The following is an 18876-nucleotide window of genomic DNA, read 5'->3' as shown; positions in this document are numbered from 1 at the left end:
ATATGTATACTTAATTACCCCTTCTTTTACAAGCTCCAGCTTCTTAATGTGTAAAACTGTAGGGAAAAAATCTATCTCCCTCTGAGACGGAATTTCTCTCCTAGGATCCTTGCTCTTCCCTTGAAATAACCAACCCCTCCCCTTGTCTGTCAGCAGCAAATTGGAAGCCAGCATCACGGGTGAAAATTAAAAGCGCCTCAACCAGCTTAAGCATAACTGAGGCATTCCTGAAACCAAGCCCCCAGGCACCAGTCTTCGAGGGGCGGCTGAACTGGATCGTGTTTAATTTCATGTTGTGTCAGGACGGAGTGGGGGGGTGTTCTGGTGCTAGTTCCATTTTCATAGTTGAAGCCGTATATCCGGAATCGGAAAAAAAAAAAGAAAAATCTTTGACATGGGGGAGAAAATGAGTGATAGGACGTGATTCTGCAATTACCAGTGGGACTTCCTAAAGCAGGCTGAGCTGTCGTTAACGTGCCGTGCTGCGGCCGTGATGTTAGGAACAGTTAAACCCCAGCTAAATCCCAACTGCAAGAACACGACTACGTGACTTTACCCCCTGTCCAATGCACACACGCGCGCGCACGTGCACGGAGGGAGAACCTTTCGAAAGGCTTGTAACAGAACAAAGCACGGTTTTTACTATCACAAAATCTTTATGGATTGCCGTCCTTGAGGTGAAGTTATATCCTTTATGGTCACATTTTGGTAGTTTCCTTAAATTATTGAAGGCATTTCGTGGGGCCTGCGCTCTTGGAACGGAGCTGGAAAAGACGCCCCCGTCCCCCATCTGGAGGTGGGTTAATGATGGCACGCCTTGTGCCACGCGTCCAGGACACAGAGGTTAATAAAACCCGTAGCTCTTCTTCATGGGTACCAGGGGATGGTTAATGTTCAAGCCTGTGCAGGACCTCGGCTTAATGTTCCACATGAAGGGTGGTGCTGCCAGACGACACCCTCCCTGGTGCCATATTACTACGTGCTGGAAGCGGGCTGAGCACATCCGGAAGCCTTAGGTGCTGCTCTCTGAGCTGTGTGTGATGAGCCGGCAGCCTGCTCTGTTTGCCGGGAGCACGGACGAAGCGTTGGGAGAGCCTGCACCCGGCCCCTACCAGCCACGGGGTGTCCAGATCTGATGTCTCTCTGTCCTCCGACATCCAGCGAAGGGCATGAGCTGCCTTCTACGCTCCTGGGGTCTGTGCAGAACGAGGTCTGGGGGACTGTAAGCTAATACATCGGTTCTGTGGTTACCAATACAAGCCTCTCGGGGGTCATGGGAAACTTGCATCAGATCTGGGTCACCCTTACCCCTGTACGCCTTGGGTGAGTTGCCTGACCCCTCTCTCTCGGTTTGGCTTCTGCCAGAAACAAACCCTGAGACAAGGATTTGAAGGCAAGTAGTTTATTTGGGAGGTGATCCCAGGAAGCAACAGGGAAGGGAAGGGTGTCATGAATAGCACATCGTCAAGCAAGTTTCTGGGAGGTGGCGAAGGATACGGACCTCAGAGCCTTCCCAGCTGAGCGGCAAGGGAGCTGGGGTATTTATACACCACCTTCTGCCGGTCATTGGCTGAAGGCGGCCCCAGCGGCCCCTGGCCTGCCATGCCTGTTCACCAAGTGGGCTCCTACAATCAGGGCAAGCCTCAGGCACAGAGATCCAGCTGGTGGCTGGAAGTGTGGATGGCATGCGCTGAAATGGTAAGGCTCCGGGCAGAGATGAGAGGGAAAGACTCACCGTCCCTCCTCTCCAAAATGAGGCCAGCACCTCCTACCTACTAGCATTGTCATGAAGATTAAATGAGATAATGCAAGAGCCCAATAACTGTTAGTTGTGATTTACTGTGACCCTGAAGGGCAGGTACATTTATTGCCATGAAGGCCATAAACTAGACCTGGGTGAATTGCCCACAGTTGAAAGCTTCCTTCAGGACTTAACTCTTTTGGTATTTGGGAAAATAAACTTGACTGTATGTTTGGTATCAAAGGGAGTGGATGGGGTAAACGAGGTAGGTCAAAGGATGTGCTTTTCCTTCCTGAGACCAGGAAGCGAGGGAAGGAGTAACTTCCACGTTTACGAGGAGAAGGAAAGGGACCGTGTCGCCCCAGGTGGGGTAAGCGACTTCATCCACTCCTGAGCGTCGGCCATGCGGTCTGTTTGTTGTCACCCCGAGTTGCTGCGCATACATCCTTCGTTTCCTAGAACATTTGCAGCGTTGCTTCTGCAGTGCAGTGGGTCAGCGGGATTTCTTCATCAGACCGTGAAGCAATGTCCCTGCGTATGTGCCCAGAGCCTCTTGCTTAAACATCACTGGGAAGTGGGGAGACATGCCAGAGTGTTCGTCTCTCAGAATGGCCCCTCCATGCCTCAGTCTTTGCCCCCTCCCGTGGGGTCCCAGGATACATTCCTTGGAGGGACAGTCAGTTCTTAGCGTGGACTCCCTGCTTTGACACGGATGGGGCACCTCCGCACAGCTGTGTTGGGGACCTTTGTGTCCACAGGGTCACCCTCTCTCAGGAGGGACTCCACAGCAGGTGTCCACGACTCTGCATCTAACCTCCCCATTGCCCAGTGATGCTGTCGCCCCTGTGAGGTGTGTTTATATAGTCACGGATGAGCCGACGGTGTCTGCAGTCTGTAGATGCTACTCCCTAAGTCCATGTTGGCTGAGTGAATGAATGAAACAAGGAATGTGGACATGCACAGGGAGGTGGGTGGGGGGCATTTCTCATGGGAAAAATAGGTTTGGGGATTTGCAGCTTCCTTTCCTGCTTCCCTCCACGGTTGCGCTAGCCACCAGGAAGCCAGGCTGACATTCCATGTAAATCGGAGACTTCCCTTTTCGGTTTCGCAAATTCGTTTCTTGCCTTGCTGTCATCCACTGGGGAGATGTCCCCAGTCTGACTCACAGTTAAACATAAATAGTGCTCAGGCTGCTAAAAAAAAAAAAAAGAAGGAAAGAAAAAGAAAGAGGGAGATTGCAGCGCATCTGATTGCAATGTACATCATAATTGACTCCGCGGGGTTGGGGGGATCTGCTGAAGGCACCGGGCATAAATTGGTCCCTTCTCCCTGCGACCTTCTGCCGGCTCTCAAAGGGGAAGATTCTCTTTTAAAGCAATCCAGACACTACAGTGCGTTTCAAGAGCCCTCACGAATCAGACATCTTCACGATGGGGTTTAACAAATAATGGAAACAGATCCAGGTGGAAAGTGCTTCAGAACAAGCTCAAGTGTTTCTGGAAGCACACGGGGCTTGTGTGGTCCGCACTGCATGCATGGCACTGAGTTTGTTTTCACGATTCTTCCACCTCCACTCGGCCCCAACTCGTGAGTTTTTCAGGTGAGAAGCATCAGGGAATGAAAACTCCCTGCTCATCCTCTCCAGGAACCCAGGCCACCACGAGAGACATCCTGGCAAGTCTGTCTGACCCACCAGGGTCCTGAACCTCTGATGTCTATGGTGGCATTTGGTGTCTGACTCACCCTCTTGTTATTTTGTTCAGAAATATATACACCAAGTGCTTATTCCATGTTAGGGCCTGTTTTCTGTGATGTCCCCGCCCCAGAGATTTCTTGTTTCGTAAAGATGAAGTAAAAGATCTCAACGGGGTGCGACTCTGGTGAGACTCTAGAGGCCGGTGAGCACCTTGTCCAGCCTGATGGGTTAGGCGCGGCTCCCTGAGGAGCAGGAATCTGGGTGAAAACCTAGAACAGCCTTCAGGGAGGCGAAGCTGGGGGCAGGCACGGCCAGGAAGGGTGTTCTTGGCAATGAACACACGCACAGGTCGGGAGGTGAGAGTCTGGCTCGAGACCAGGACCATCCTGATTCCCTGGACAGCAGAGCAGTCTTGAGGCTGAGCCCTTCAAATCCGATGTCATCTGGGGACTCAGAGCTTCCTTCCTTCTCAGTCCACTCATCCTGAGTGAGAGCTGGTGGTTCCCACCCACACGTTCGCTTAGAAGCACGGAGGCCCTCCTGACTCTGGGGCCTCTCTTAGGTACGGATGATGGGGAACTGAATGAGACTGGGTCCTGGTTTTCAGTGGGGAGCACGGCTGTGTTAGGAAACCCCGATTTTGGAACAAACATGTTAGAATGTGCTGGCTATTCTCCCCCACTCTGGACAACACCTCTGGAGGCATTCACTACAATTATGCCCATTTTACAGAGGAGGAAACTGAGCGCAGGTGAGGTCACCTGCCTCACCGGGCTGGTAACAAAGGCAGCAGGCTCCAGGCCTCCAGACATCCCTGACTCAGACCCATTCCTGGCTTCCAGGCTCATCCTGAGGAGGTGGGTTAAGATGCACATCTCAGAGCTGCTCCCAGGCCTGGACAGTCTTGAGTGTGGGCCCCCAGGGAAGGTGGAGGAAGAGGGGCCACCATCTTGCCTCAGCTCCAATGAGCCTCCTCCCTCTCGATTTAGGAACCTGCCCTGCCAGGCAGCTGGGCCTCTGGCCTTTATCCAACCCCATCCCCGGCACCTCCACCCGTTCCCCTCGTGCCCGGCTGGCCGACCTTGGCCTGTCTCTGGCCTCAGCCCGGGCGCCAGGCCTGCTCCTGGAACCCGGCCAAGCCCTACCCCACAGACAGTCAGGCACTCCAGCTCTCGGGCAGGCCGAGAGCTCACGGGCGGGCCGAGAGCTCACGGGCCAGCCTTACGCCAGGGTCCCCGGTGATGCGCCCTCTGCCCAGCGTGGCCTGCAGGTGTGAGAGGCCCACTTGGAGGTACCTGCCTAAGTCTGAAAGGGGGAAGAGCTGGTCTGAACCTTCCGAGAAAGGATCTCTTCTTCCCCAGCTTTCCCAGGTCAGCTGGCTGCTGCTTCCCCGCTCCCAAAGGCCCCTCCCCAAACAAACACACACACCTCGGGCTTAAACCCTGGAGAACAGCTGCTTTTCACCAGTTGTTTCTGTCTTCCAGGTACTGTGTCAAGCTACCCTCATCGTCCCATTTAATCCTATTTTCCCAAAAGGTCTCACAAAGCAAAGACCCCCACGTCCCCATTTTATAAACACATAAACTGACGCTCCAATTAAAGCAGTTTTGCTCCAAGTCTCAGATAGCTAGTAAGTGAGAGAGTCTGAATTAAATCCAGGTTCTTCTGACTCCACAGCCCATGCTTCTAGACACTCACTAGCTGTGTGACTTTGCGATAGCTCTTGGCCTCAGTTTCCTCATCTGTAAAATGGGTATAACAGTAACGCCCAACTGGTGAGGCTTCTGTGGAGGTTGAATGAACTTACTGATTGGGTGTGTGGAGCACGCTTAGACTAGCTAGCTCCTGGCCCGGGAAAGTCGCTAATAAGTGGTGGGCAACATTGGTGTGTGTACCATTGTCATTGGCCCCGGATAAGCCCATCCTGCTTGGGGGCACCCGTGTCAGCTTCCCAGCTGGTGCCTCAGCATCTTTTGTCCCAGCCTCTGTCCTGTCTTTCTTACCTTACAGCCACGGATTGCTTTGTTTCCCTTCTGTTCTGATTTCACATCCTGAATGCTACAAGCCCCAAAGATTTCTGGGCTGATCTTTACTATTTCTGTGAGGGTACTTGCCAGGATGCCAGAGTGGCCACTTGGCATCGTCGTTTTCCCCCAAAGCTCATCCATACATTTTCCCCAACTAATTTAACGTCTTGCACCAGACTGGCTTATTCTGCAGCAAGGTGGACCCTTCAACGTGAGGAGCTCTCACAACTTCAAGTAAAATAGATGAAGCGCTTTGTCAGAAGAAACTGGATTTAAATGCCAGTCCTACCACTTAGAAGCTGTGTGACTCTGGGCAACTTACTTAACACCTCTGAACTGCATTTCCTTTTTGAATTGGGACCGAAGGATGAGATGTGTAGAATGGTCTTCACAGGGTTTTGGAGAGAGTTCAGTGAGAGACTGGCAAGCAGGGCCCGGCATAGTAGGTGCTCAATAAAATGCTAAGCCAGAATCCAGTTGAAACAGAGTTCAACAGTACAGTTAGTTTTGGTAGAAAGAAAGGAAAGAAAGAAATGCACTTGGCTTGGATAAACCCACTGGGGAAGATGGGGCAATGGACTCGGAGCTGAGGACCCAGTGCCACACTGTGTCCCAAGCAAGGCAGGTCCTTGGGAGATTGAAGAGGGCAAGGTCCAAGGCTCCTTTGGAGCCGACCTCTCAACTTCCTGGTGAAATCTGCAGCTTTCCTTGAAGGCAGGGCCGAGTCTCCTTATCGGTGGGCTCAGAGTCCATGGCACCAGGGCCGGAAGCCTGCGTGCAAGAGGCTGCAAGTGTTTATCAGGCCCCTCCCTGCGACGGGCGGGTCAGATGCCCAGACTTTGGACACGGTTGGACTTGCACGTAACTGCTCTTCCTTCCCCCTGGGGGTGCTCCAGCACTATTCCCAACATTCATTCCCAGTTCAAAAAAAGGGTTGAAAGTTGACTGCTGGGGTTTCACAAACATGTTGGCCAAGGATGAGATTCTGCCTGGGTGTCAGGACTCCTGGCTCTTACTTCCGGCCGTGGGGTCCCCGTCGCATCCCATTGCAGGGGCGATAATGTTGGACCTACTCACTTTGCAGCGTGGTCCTGGATCAGATCCGCATTGACGGATGCTTTAACACAGGTCCCCTCTTTTTCATCCCTAGAGGAAGCCTGCGAGGGGGTGTTACTCTATCCATTTTAGAGTTAAGGAAGCTGAGGCACAAATGCCATGCTCCCTGGGAAAGAGTTTCCCCAAGAGTGCAAACTCTAACCAACGCCTGTGGTGCTTACATACAAGCCCCGGCCCCGTGCTGGGAGCCCAGCATGGTTAGGTTATGTCACTACATCCTCCTGACGTTGGGCCTCTCCTTACTCCACTGGATGAAAAAGAAATGACACTGAGAGAGGTTTAAAATTTGCCCTCCTTTACCCAGCTAGCAAGAGTTGACGTCAGAATTCGAACCTAAACAGTTGGTCTCAGACCCTTCCCACCACTGCCAAACCGTGAAGGGAGGCTCCCTGGCCCACAGTCTCCCAGCTCTGACACTACTGACATTTTGGAATAAGTCATCCTTGCCGTTAAGGCTGGCCTGTGTGTTGTAGATTCTTAGCAGCACCCTAGGGCCTCTACCCATTAGATGTCAATAGCCAACCCTCACCCCAGTTTATGACAACCCAGAATGTCTCTGGACACCATCAGCTGTTGCCCCTGGGAGAACCACTGCTCTAGACTGAGGTCAGGTATTATGATTGTTATACATGATTATGTTATACTTGGGGGTGTGGTGGTGATTATGAGGTCACTGCCAGTGTCCAGTTTGCATGTGGGCAAGGACTGCCTCAGGCAAGCTTCAACACATAATTTAGGGTCCAAACTAGAACACTTTAGAGATGACAGTGGGGGCAATTAATAATGAGGAGAGAATACAGACACCATTGCAGGCAAACGGGGATGAATGTCTGCCCTGCCTTGGCAACCCCCCGTTCTACCTGACTGCCAGGTAAGGTAGCCGGATGTGTGACTCTGTAGCTTCTTTGCTGTTGATGCCCTCATGCAGGGGGCTTTTCCTGGCTCTTAAGGGCCCTGGGAATCTTCGGACTGGCTCCTCCCACCTTCCCCTCCTATCCCTCCCCCGGCCCCAACCCCCGAGAGACCCCGGACCGTGGCACATCCGCAGACTAGCTACTGATTTTCTTAGATTGGTTGAAAAACAGAGGTGACCTCAAGGGGTTGGTGCCAGTTTTCTTTGCTCTCCGGCTGAGTCCTTACTGGTAGGGCTCTCCGTATGTTCACCTAAATTCTGGAGACCTAGGTTCCACTTGAGAGCCACAGTTAGTGGAATGTCTTTCTGGTCAACCCTGCTGAACTTCCTCTCATCCGGAGAAGGCAAGCCGTGCTCCCTCCTTCGGGGGCGTGTGATGGTGATGGTGATGGTGGTGGTGATGATGAGTTAATGATGACTGAGCGTTTGCTGTGCGCTCGGTTTTGTCACGAGCGCTTTACATGGATTATTCCATTGCACCCTTCCTATAGGTCATGATGCTATCTGTGTCGCCATTTTATGCGTATGGAATCTGAGGTTTCAGGAGGATTAGTAACTTGAGCAAAGTCAGACAGTTGTCCAAGGATAGAGGCAGAATTCGAGGGCAGATCAGTGGATTCCAAAGCCCACGGAGTACCACCTCTCAGTGGAGTATAAGTTCGGTGATGTCAGTGGTTAGCTGTCTGTTGAGCGCCTGTTCCAGGCACGATGCTACGGAAGGAAGGATGCAGAGACAGATGAGCGTCTCTCTCCCTGCCCCTCAGGAGCCCACAGGCCGGTCGGTATAAGACACAGACCACTCAGCAGGCGGTGTGTCTTCTCTCAGAGGGGAGTTGGGGAAGAAGGGGGAAGACAGCGCCAGGCGGGGCGTGGGAGCCGGGAGTGGTGGTGGTGCAAGCAGACTGGAACGTTGGAGAGGCGTGGTTCAGGGTGGGGGGAAGGAGGGTCAAGTCCGAGGTTGGGGCCCTAGAAGCCTTGTGACAGTATAGCACGCAACACACCCACACATACACTCACGCTCGCGCGCGCGCGCGCGCACACACACACACACACACACACACACACACACACACGAAATTCAGCCACAAGCTAATCCCATCAGACCCCTCCTAGGACTAAGGTATCAGAGAGTTCTGAATCTGCCACTTGGGAACATTATCTCCATCTTTCCATTTCTCTTCCACTATAGGCAAAGTAACGCCCCTCCTTTTTCACAGATGCCTGCGTCCCTGGGGACTCCGTGAACATGAATTATGGGGATACGGTAGGTTATGAGTGTGTTACAGGGAAGTTAGAGTTGTAGATACAATCAAGGCTCGTAATCACTTGACCTTGAGATGGGGAGATAATTCTGGATTATCTGGGTGGATCCAGTCAGAGAAGGAGATGTGAGGACAGGCAGGGGTTAGAGCCATGTGCTTTGAAGATGGAGGAAGGGCCACAGCCACGGAGTGCGGGTACCTCTAGAGGCGGGAAAAGGCCAGGAAGCAGACTCTGCCCTGGAGCCTCCACAGCCCTGCTGACACCTTGATTGTAGCCCAGTGAGACCCAGGTCAGACTTCTGACCTCCAGAACTGAGAATATATTTGTGTGGTTGTAAGCCACTCAGTGTGTGGTCATTTGTTACAGTAGCCAGAGGGAACTCAGACAGCCTCCTTTCTAGAACCAGTTCTGTTCTTCAGTCTCTGCAAGGTGAACTGCGGTCACTCACAGCCCGGGCAGGTGTACACTGTGGGCGCCCGCCTCCTTTTATGCCAAACTCTTGGGGTCCTAAAGGAAGCCCTCCCTCCACCTGGGCCCCCGGCTGGAGGTGAGACCCAACCCTGGAGCCATCCAGGCCCTAAGGCATGAGAGTACCTCTTATCAGTGGCCGTAGCCACACCCAGGAGAGCTATGATATCCGGGGGCCACAGGCAAAGGAAACAACAGGTCCCAAGGCTCAGGAATTCCACACGTGGGTCCCTCCAGCCAGTCTGCCATGATCTCACCTACCCCCCCAACCCCCTGTTTTTTTTTTTTTTTTTTAACAAAAACGACAATGTTATGTTCAGGCAGCTGGGTTTTTATTATTCATACAGATTTCTAAAAAGGAACATTCTGGCTTTAATTAGAATGAAAGATATGAGTGGTAGAAATACTCGAACATCACACGGCTTCATTATTTACACCATTGATTTCAACAGGCAGATAGACACAGAGTAAGACATGGGCTCAGCACTCTTTCAAGAATAGAGCAGCATTAATCTGCTTCTGACTCTCCACCCATTGACGGGACCCTGCTTTTCCCTCTCCAAGGGCAAGACCACCGCAGTAAAGGCTCGCGACGTGTGGCCTTGCTGTAGCAGGAGAGACAGATTGCAGAAATCGAATGAAAGGAATGATGAATTGGGACAGTACCCTGTATTTAATACCATGTGTCAGATGTTCAGTAAATGTCTCTGCAGCCGTTTGCTCGCTTCATCCTGGCAATTTATCCGAATGACGTGAGTGTCTTAGTCTCCCTTTACAGATAAGTAAACTGACTTAAGAGAGGGGCAGTGACTTGTGCAGCCACAGGGCCACAGGGTGGTAGCTATTTGTATGAGGCTGCCTGGCCCCAGGAGCTGCCGAGTGTGGGCTCGGACAATGTGTATTAAGTGCTTTAGGCCAGTGGTGTCCAAACGAGGCTGCGCGTTAAAATCACCCGGGGAGCTCTCAAAACCCAGTGCCTGGGTCGCGCCCCAGACCTATTAAACCAGAACGTCTCGGGGTGCGAGGCAGGCGTCAGTGCCTTTTAAAGATCCCCAGGTGACCCCAAAGCGCAGCCAGGGTGGGGGGACACTGCTGCTTTCTGCACGTTCCCTCCTCCAAATCCTCTGTGCCCCTGTGAAGAAATTACCGTTGCTGACCCATTTTAAAGATGAGAGACCTGAGCCTCTGAGAGGTCACGTGACCCCCCCCACTGAGTGGGGATGTGAACCAGAAAATTCCAGAACCCTCATTTGTAACCACTACACTAAAACGCCTTCCTAGGGGGAGACTGTTAGTGGGTCAAAAGAGGCTTTTTCCAGGAGAATGCTTTGTGCCTTGGGGATGTGTAAAAATTGAATCAAGGTTTTTCCCATCTTGTGGTTTCCAGTTCTTTGAACAGCCGTGAAAGTTGAAACTCCTTTTGCTGTGAGCATTCCCCCTTTTTCCTCTGGACTTCGAAACCCCTAATTGAATCTGCTTAAACCTATATGTTTTCCTTAACAGTCGCAGCAACTCACAGGTCCGGGGTGGGCCCAGGGGATCCAGGAGGGCTTCTGCTTCCAAGCCCCCAGGAGTGTGGGCTCCTGGTACCTCCAGCCTTGACCTGTGTCCCCGGGGACCCTGTCCTGCAGGATGAACTTCCCCCGCCAGGGTGGCCCAAGTTCTCAGAGCAGTGCCTAGTGATGCCGAAACTCAGCCTCTGTGCACCAGTGCTGAACTGAGTCTTGGAAGCAGAGTTCTGGGTGAAGTAGCAAAGAATAGCTTTGTCGCTTTGCCAGGCAGAGGGGGCACACAGCAGGCTAACGGCCCCAAAACTGTGTGTCCCAATCCGGGGGAATTTGGTGAGGAGTCTTACAGCAATGGTTCAAGGGTGGGACTGCCAGTAAGGATCCGGGTGTGTGCAGGGCCTCCTTTAGTCTGGCCTCAGGTTGTCTTCTGATGAGCTTCTGTGGTTCTCGAGGTTATCACACTATGACCTTCCCTCTGGAATGGAGAACGCTTCATCAAGTAGTTAACATCTTCCATCTATGGGGATTTTAGTTCTGCAGAAGAGCTCAAAGATATTATGTGTGGCCCCTTAGGTGGAACCAGGACCCTGCCCCACGGCGGCACTAGTGTTGCTTGACTACTCCTCCCTTGTCTCTGCGTCCCCTTCCCTGCCTGATTAGCAACTGTTTGAACCTGCCCTTGGGAACTCGGGGCTGAAGCCTATTCCCTACAAACAAGAAACGGGGGCCACAGAAAGGCCTCCGTGCCCAGGATCCCCACAGGGTCATGCTTGGTTTCACTAGCATCCTCCATGCAGAAGAGATGGGGGTCATTTCCTCCTTTAGCTTGTAACTGTGCAGGGGCATGACTGCTATAGACTCCCAGACATTGAGCAAAAGCCTCCCCTCGGTAGCTTGGGGCTGTGGCATCACTCAGTGTGCACACAAGCAGGGAGCACGCACCTCCAGGTCCCCTTTCCCCCTCCCCGCCGCTCCCTTCTCTCCATCCGTCTCCCTCCCTCCCATCATTCCCAGACCACATCCTCTGACTCTGTTCACTTCTTCCTGCTGCTGTAACCCCATGCTTAGTGGCTTCAGACAACACGAATTCATTCTCTCACAGTCCTGGAGACCAGAAGTCCGACCTCAGTGTGTGGGCAGGGTGTGGCGCTTTTTGGAGACTCTGGGGGAGAACTCTGTTCTGTGCCGCTCGCCAAGCTTGGGGTGGTGACTGGTGACCCTTGAGGTTCCTGGGTGTGAGGAAGCATCGCCCCAGTGTCTACGTTCCATCACGCGCTGTTCTCTCTGCCCCGTGTGTCTCTCTGAGTCATGACATGTACTTTATATAATGACACTGCTCTTTGGATTAGGGTCTACCCTAATCCAGTGTGATCTCACTAATTACAATGGCAAAGATCCTGTTTCGAGATAAGCTCACATCTGGAGGTTCCTGTGGACACGAACTTTGGGAGGACGCTGTTGAACCCAGGACACCTCCTTTACGTCTTGCCAAACCCGTGCTGCTCAGCTGTGTGATCTAAAGCACGTGCTGGAGCATGAGTCACCCCACCCTTTGATAACCCTTTCCATTGACCTCAGGGTCCCATCTGACTCCTTAGCCCCCAGGCTCTCATAAGCTCTTTCTCTAGCTGCCTCTTCACCTTCTGCCTGAAGCGTATTTCCCAAGGCCCACCACACTGGCCTCCATCCTGTGCCATGTTCACACCTCCAGGCTCCTGCCCTTCCTGTCCCCTCTGCCCGGAGCACCTGCCCTGCGGCCCTACTCATAGCTGCGTCCTCCTTCTCCAGGCCTCAGCTCAAATGGCATCTCTTTGTAAATTCCTTCCCCGACTACCCCCTCTAAGATAGTCCCCCTTTATCACACTTTGCAGTTTTATTTTCTTCCTAACGCTGATCGCCGTGTGAAATGATCTGGACCTCATCTGTGTCATGTTCGTCGTCTGTCTCCTGGTTTCTCTCTGGTTCATGGCTGTGTCTCCAAGGCACAGTCTAGGAGCCAGGGAAACACTGAACTAATGATAGCATCACCACCTCGAGACTCTGCGTTGAGTTCGCTTCTCCCATCCATCTGCCACTCAGATTCTCTGAGTCCTCACTATGTACTGGGCATTATCCCTGATGCTGGGTGAACGAAGTCACCATTCTCTCTTGTATTCTAGAGAGGGGGCACGAAACACGCACATTGATGTGCGCTCAAGGCTTTCCATAGGGCGTCAAAGATGCTTCCTCTAAGCTTCCAAATCACACTCAGCTCAAACCTTGCTTTTCTATCTTGTGAAACCAGCGAAGTTCCTGGGCTTTTTTCAGTGCCGTTGGCACTGAGCACCTCTGGGATGCTAATTGAAGTCCCCCCCCCCCCCGTCTCCATGGCTTTTGTTTCTTTGGTCCAGGCTCAGCCCCACTGCTGTCATTTTCTCTGGGTAAAGTAGGATCAGAGACGAGACACCATTGTAAGGTCACTGAAGGAGCCCAGCACCTGAAGACTGAGCTTGTGGCTTTCAGGCCAGTGATTCCAAGCAGCTCTGAAAGGTCACCTGCCCTCTCCAGTTTGGCGCCCTCAGCCTCAGATTACATGGATCGAGATGGCCAAGGTCTTTTCCAGCCTGCACTTTATTATTTTTTTTTTGACTAATTACTCATTTGCTGCAGTCACTGTTTTTACTCATTACTAATTTGCTATAATCATGACTAGCTAGCTAATCTTCTGTTCTGCTTAGCATAGTGGTTCTCAAATTTGTCTGCACAGTAGAATCACCTGGACATCTTTCATAAACCCCCCAAACCCAGGCCAGAATAATTGATTCTAAATCCCTAGAGATGAGACACAGTCAATAGTTTGACGTTTTCCAGATGATCCAAATGTGCAGACAACTTTGGGAACCACTGACTTAGACCAGGAGTCAGCAGGTTTTTCTGCAAAGGGCTGAGGGTAAAGATTCTTGGCTTTGTGGGCCGCAAGATCTCTTTCACAACCGTGCAGCTCTGCTAGTATAGCATGAAAGCGGCCATAGAAAGCACGTCAATGAATGAGCGTAACTGTGTTCCAATAAAACTTTATTTATACGAAACAAGCAGAGGGCCATCTTTAAGCAAAGGGCCATATTTGGCTCACGGACCATAGTTTGTATCCCTGTAGCCTAGGACAATTCCTGACACAATATCAGATGGATATTATATCAGATGGATGAATGAATACGTTCAACAAGCGTTTAATAAACAGCTACTGTATATCCGGCTCTGTGCTGCAAGCTGGGATTCAGAGAAGAAGGTGTGTCCTGTCTAGTTGGGGAAAAGGAGCCGTAAACAAATAATCAAAATGCAGTGAGACTGAGGCAGTTAAAGATGTATGAGCTGGCTGCCAGGGAGGCCCAGGGGAGGGAGGAACCAATTTGGCTTGTGGGATAAGGAGGAACTCAGGGAGAGTCTCCCAGCAGAAAAGACATTTAAACAGAGTCTGGGAGGAAGATTTTCAGTCTGACTCCCAGCTGCCAGGAATAGAGATTCCAATCAGGTTACCACAAGGATGGAAGGAGGCTGTTTGCTCTCCCAGGTCACATCTAGATGGGATGGGGTCTGCGGCAGCTCCCAGCCGGGCCAGCTCCGTCTGTGATGTGTCTCCCTTCTGGATTCTTGCTTGCTTTTCCTCTATTGAGAGCTTCATGGGTGACCGTATAGAGAGAGTGATGGTATTATTAAAAAAAAAAAAAAACAGTTGGCTTTAGAAGAAGATGCGCTTGGTAAATTAGTTAATTTCCTTATCTGGGAAAACAGGGAGCGTCGCAAACATACTTCAGAGTGTTTTGGCGAGAAGGTCAAATGAGGTGAAACAAAAAGATGGTTGGGACCGCACGTGGCACCTGTGAGTACTCAAAAACCTTCGTGTTGCCACGATTGTTGTTCCTTTCATTCTTAGCCCTTTCTTCCGTTTGCTGATTGCTTTTGCATCCTTATAAGTTTGCCTGGCCCAGCATCTATCAAGATCCTCTATAAGCACCCCCTTTCTAATTTAGGTCCTGCCAACTGCTGGCTCAGGCTTTTAATGTCCTAGTTCAAATGGCCAGAAAAGAGAGAACCTGGTGAGCCAGCATCCATGTCCCAAGTCCCCAAGTTGCCTCTGGATGGACACCCTTTAGGCCAGGGTCTCCCCTGGGTCTAGTCCCCTGGGGAGGGAGGAGGGAGCTGATACAAATGGAGCTACCTGGGCCCCCGGGCTGGGGCTGGGTCTCTGTCCCAAAGAAAGGGCTGGGAGTGGGCTGCCTCCTGCAATTGGACCAGCACAGAGAGCCAGTTGGGCAGAAGGCCCATTAGGGAATGATGTGCAAAAGATGATGTCTGCGGTCTTCTTGCATTCCCCTGTCCTTCAAGAGGGCCCCGGGGAACAAGGTCGCAAGTCAATCAAAGGAGGCAGAGGGGCTCACTGCCCCGGTGTCTGCAACCTTGCCTCTGGATCCTACCTTCCAGAAACCCAGCCAGCCCTGGGCATTGGCCAGCCATGCAGATTAGCCCCGGTCCACTGGCCCAGCCCTGCAGGGAGGGATAGCCAGCCCCCAGAGAAATCATTTTGGAGTCAAGTGTGAAGGTACAGCCCAAGGACTGTAGAAGCCTTTGTTTGTTCCCATCTGCAAGCCCAGGCTGCCAAAACATATTGGGAGTATAATGAGAAAGAACGGAATCAAAATAATGTAAAGGAAATAAGTGCTGAAGAGGATAATCAACATCCTTTCTGAATAGATTTCCTGCCAGGGAGATGGGAGCAAAGGGAATGTTTTACCCATGGGGCCAAGGCAGACAGTGGTCCTGGAAAGGAGGGGAAAAAAAATTACTTCCTGGAAGAGAGTCTTCTAATTGTTCTTTTGAGAGGGAGGCGGGAGCTGCCGAGGCCCGGAACGAGTCCTCTGTTTGGGGGGTGTCTCCGTCTGTCAGCCACGGGAGCAGCCAGACACCCCTCAACCGTGTGCACGGGCCGTGCAGCAGCGTTTTCCCTGGGAGCATCACTCAGCTTGGCACCAGGCGGGCTGCGTAAGCATCTTAGGTCTCCCACGTGCTGATGGGCTTTGGAGGTAGCCAGATGGACGTCGGCTTGGGTCCCAGCTGTGCCACCTGCCTAGCCTGGGGACGTGTGAGTTTCAGACTTTCTCCAAGTCATACTTTTTTCCCAACAAATTCTCATCCTGCTTTGTTTGCAGAACTCTCATCCGTAAAAACTCTTAGGCACTGTGCTGGCTGACGACAGCTTCAATGAGATAGTATGTGCAAGCCACAGCACATCTTAGGAGGTTCGGGCCAGGTTTATCAACTCTCTCTTGCTTACTCACTTTCGTTCTTTCTCCCCTCTCCCTGTCTCTCCTCCTCCGCTCTCTTTTATCAAGAAGTCTTGCCTCATTCGTGCATATGGGGGTCACGTTTGCTTCTCCATCCTCCCCCTAGGGAAGCAGATATTATGCCTTCGCAATAAGGGGGGAAAACCAGAAAGTCACTGTTTTTGTTTCATTTCATCCTTCTGTTCATTGTTTACTGAGCATCTATAGGATGCTAGGTTTCCACCCGGGAGCTGTCCACAGAGGGGACTTGAGCCTAGAGAGTGAAGGAGCTCCCATCCAGGGCACCCCCATTTTCCTCCCTGCCCTACTTTTCTTTGTGGTCTAACCGCAGATGTTTCTTTCCATCCTACATGGAGAAGGCTGCCCCTGGCTTTCACACCATTTCTGCCAACTCTTCATCATCATCTGAACTGCCAAGAAATAAAACCTTTTCACCTTAATAAAAATGGCAGGAAGGCACCCCTTGTGGATTCCACTGCTTCCCTCATGTCTCTAGCTGTGCTTCAGACCCCAGACCCCTCAGCTCCGTGCCAATGTCTAGGGATAAAAACAAGAAGAAACGGGCTAACGTAATAAAATAACATATTGACATTCTTCTGTGCATTGTACTTGACCCTGTTTCTTTAATTCTCCAGCCATCCTTGAGAGGCATGTGATTGTTAACCCCATTTTGCAGATGAGGAAACTGAGTCACAGAGAAGTTGAGCAACTTGCTCAAGGTCTCAGAGCACTGGGTTTCGGGGCCAGGGTTTGAAGCCACGTGGTCTGGCTCTGTAGTCTGTGTGCTGAACCGTACACTGATGGAATGTGACACTGTCCCCCAATTAGCCCGCAGGTGAGAGCAAGAAGGAGCAGAGTGAACATTCAAGCCTGGCAGTGTGCTGAGAGCCAGAACAGTGTCTAGACAATGCACTCTGTCCTGTAATCACGAGAGTATTTGAGGCTGAAACAGTAGCCCAGAAACCTCCCTGATAAGCATCTCAGGACAAGCAGGTGGCCTTTGAAAGACAGCATAAGATCCCAGGGTCTGAGCAAATCATCCTCCAACAGAAACGACCACCACACATCTAGACCTGGGATGGCCCCTGCGGTCCAGTTATCAGATGATCATACAGCACAAGGACAATTAATTTCTCTGCCCCTATCTTATCTCCCGGATCTCACAAGCCATTTCCAAGTTTAGTTGCCGGTTCCCAGTTCCCAAGCACCGGCGGCCCCATGGCAAGAGTTCAGAAACGTCTAATTCCGAGTGGCAAAAGCACACTCCCAGGCTGAACGCTGACTCCATGCCGGTTTTTCATAATTGGTTTTCAGAGCAGTGGTTCTGTGATGTGTAATTGTTAGCAGTTGTAAAAAGATAACTCACATTTTTAAAAGCTTAAAGCTTGCTCTGTGCAGATAAAAACTGTGACAAATTATGTTCCGAAAAATCATAAAAGTAGAGAGAGACATGTTAATAACCAAAGGTGGCGTTTCATTTAGAGGTCAACCAGAGCTATTAACGTGGTCCGGAATTTCAAGCTTTGGCAGTAGTGATTTGACCATATCACTTATCTCCCTCAGCCCATGCCTAAGTATCTCCCTCGGTTAAAAAAAAATAATCCACAGACAGTAATACGGGAGGTCAGGGGGAACCGGGGAGAAAAGCAGTATTGCCAAAATAAACCCAGCTTTCAAGGAGAGACATTCACATCGGCCAAGGCCATTAAATGCTTTGGTTCCCACAGTTTCACCCCCAGTATTCGAGAACATGCTTACACACGTGACCACCAACACACGTCTTATACACCCACACATCATGTAAAAGAGGCACGTGAAGATTTTCCTGCAAGGAAAAAAAAAAAAGAAAATTGATCTAAAGATTTGATGGCAAACACAACAAACAAGTGTGTGAAATGTCATCTAGTTTTCCCAAACTTAAAAAAAGTTGTTTTTTTTTTTTTTTTTTCTTTTCCTTTATCCGAGATAGAAGCAAATCCAAAAGGTGAATGACCTAAAGCCAGTGGGGGACACTCCAAGGTTTATCCACACAGTGGGAGGGGAAGAGTTGAATGGAGTCTGGCCATTGGCTGTTTTGAAAATGAGAGGTTGCCAAGCCATTGGTTGAATCCGTGCAAATGTGCGCCTCCGCGGCTACCAGGCATGTGTCAGTTTCGCTTGTGATCAATTTCTGAAGCTGAATGATTGTTTCTGAAATCGACCCATATTCCATGCCCGGGAGATTCAGATTGAAAGGGTCTCCTTAAAGGACAGTGGCAAGAAGGCAAGGTAGTAAGACCATTCTAGGACATGGGACCTCGGAAAAAAGCATGAACGGCAAGTCGAGCGAATAGAGTTTTGACTTTCTGACTAATTAGTTGGGCGCTGCTGAGCCCGTCACCTCACTTCTCTGGGTTTTCTCTCCTGTGAAATGGACAGATCCCAGCGCTGGTCCCACTGGGTGTTGTGAGAATGTGCATTGATGGTGTACTCCACGTGGACACTCTATCCCCCCTTCCCAGTTTCTTCAAGATACCCTCAGTTTTCCAGGATGTTTTCATGTCTTGTAGAGGTCGGCAAATTTCAGTCATTTCTCAAATCACTTATTTTTTTTCATGCCATTTTATTACCTCTTGTATCTTGGAAAGAGACAAGGAAAAACAAAGGCTTACAGATGGGGAAAGACCTCTGCTCTGAGAAGCAGATTGGCCCATAGTTGTGTATTTGTTTAAAAAAAAAAAAAAGATTTAATACGCATCCCCCAAAATGACAAAATGGTCTCTCCTTGTTGAAGAAAAATATCATGTGTGTTGTATATGGTGGCAGGTACGTTCACAGTGAGAG

The sequence above is a fragment of the Grampus griseus genome (genome assembly GCF_964374135.1).
Source record: "Grampus griseus genome assembly, chromosome: 19".
Classification (NCBI taxonomy): Eukaryota; Metazoa; Chordata; class Mammalia; order Artiodactyla; family Delphinidae; genus Grampus; species Grampus griseus.
This window is presented reverse-complemented; position numbering follows the sequence as displayed.